The following is a 1,128-nucleotide window of genomic DNA, read 5'->3' on the forward strand; positions in this document are numbered from 1 at the left end:
AGGTTAACAATAATTTGGATTATTAAGAAGTATTAGCTTTGCAGCTGAATACAAGGCATGACCTGTGGCCTAACAATGCCGCCGACCTCAAGGCAGAATGATAGCTAAGCCTTTGCTTATGTCAAGTAATCATTTTAACTGTGTTAAGCATTTTCTGAGTAAAATGCAGCAAGTAAATCTGTATCTATGTGCTGTAAACCACATACAGCAAGGAACAAGATAAGACAAAGAAACCATTGTTCTAAGTACAGTGATCGTGTCCTTAAGAAGTATCTACCACTGCAAGTTCTTGCTAATGTATCATAATGTTACTGTTACTTAACTTTTAGCTTTTAAAAAGTACTAGTTCAGCTTAATAGAAATATGCTGTTATGAAAATTTGTAAAGCACTGCCCAAGTATTGCTTTTGTTAACCCTGTAGTCTTGCCTTATTGTAAAAAGTGTAAAAGATCGCCTCACCCTCGAGGGGAGGCCATTTTGCCTCTTTGCTGGCTTAATGATCTTTGCTCGAGCAAATAAATGACTATCAGTTCTTTACCCGCGTTGTCTAGTCCCTATTACAGCTAAATAACGAACCTTAGGGAGTTTTCTCCCACCACATCGCCACCAACATCTGAGTTTAGTTCCCAGGGCTCAAACCTGGTTTTCCATTCTAGATGGTTTTCTTCCACACATTTTGAAAAGCAATTATGTCACAGTTGAAGCTGGGACCAAAAATCACATTTATTAAATTTAGATTTGTACAAGTAAGTGTGTCAGACCAGAATCTGAACAACTGGAAAGAAAGTTCCCGAGAGATCCAGGGTTAGACCTGCTTCCAAAACAAGCTCTGTTATTTTAGCTGAAAGTGCCTCCCTGAATTGTTAGTAAAAGATCCTTCAGGGATTCTACTTTAAAAAAAAAAAAAAACAACCTTAGACCACTGCTTAATTCACTGGAATTCCCCCAGGTGTATCATGGCTGGAGTGGTGGGGTGTATCATGGCCACAGTCTGTGAAAAAAATAAGGTTCATTATAATACCCGTTTTAGGGATAAATACATTCTGTCAACCTCTCAAGAGCTTAATTCTCATTAATGTCTTATTGATTCTGTTTTTGCAAAGCTGCAGTGATATTTTATCTGTTTAG

At 37.8% G+C, this 1,128-nt stretch overlaps 1 long non-coding RNA gene across 3 annotated transcripts in view; it reads right to left on the reverse strand.

Annotated features, from left to right (window-relative positions):
- Positions 1 to 957: 957 nt before the first annotated feature.
- The window catches only part of LOC102387811, a 24,615-nt gene continuing 24,444 nt past the window's right edge, over positions 958 to 1,128 (reverse strand). For all 3 annotated transcript variants that reach the window (XR_325306.3, XR_003092079.1, XR_001359039.2), the window contains one exon: positions 958 to 991. This is a non-coding gene — a long non-coding RNA (uncharacterized LOC102387811). The remainder of the gene's footprint in view (positions 992 to 1,128) is intronic.

The sequence above is a fragment of the Alligator sinensis genome, unplaced genomic scaffold (genome assembly GCF_000455745.1).
Source record: "Alligator sinensis unplaced genomic scaffold, ASM45574v1 scaffold1553_1, whole genome shotgun sequence".
Lineage (NCBI taxonomy): Eukaryota > Metazoa > Chordata > Crocodylia > Alligatoridae > Alligator > Alligator sinensis.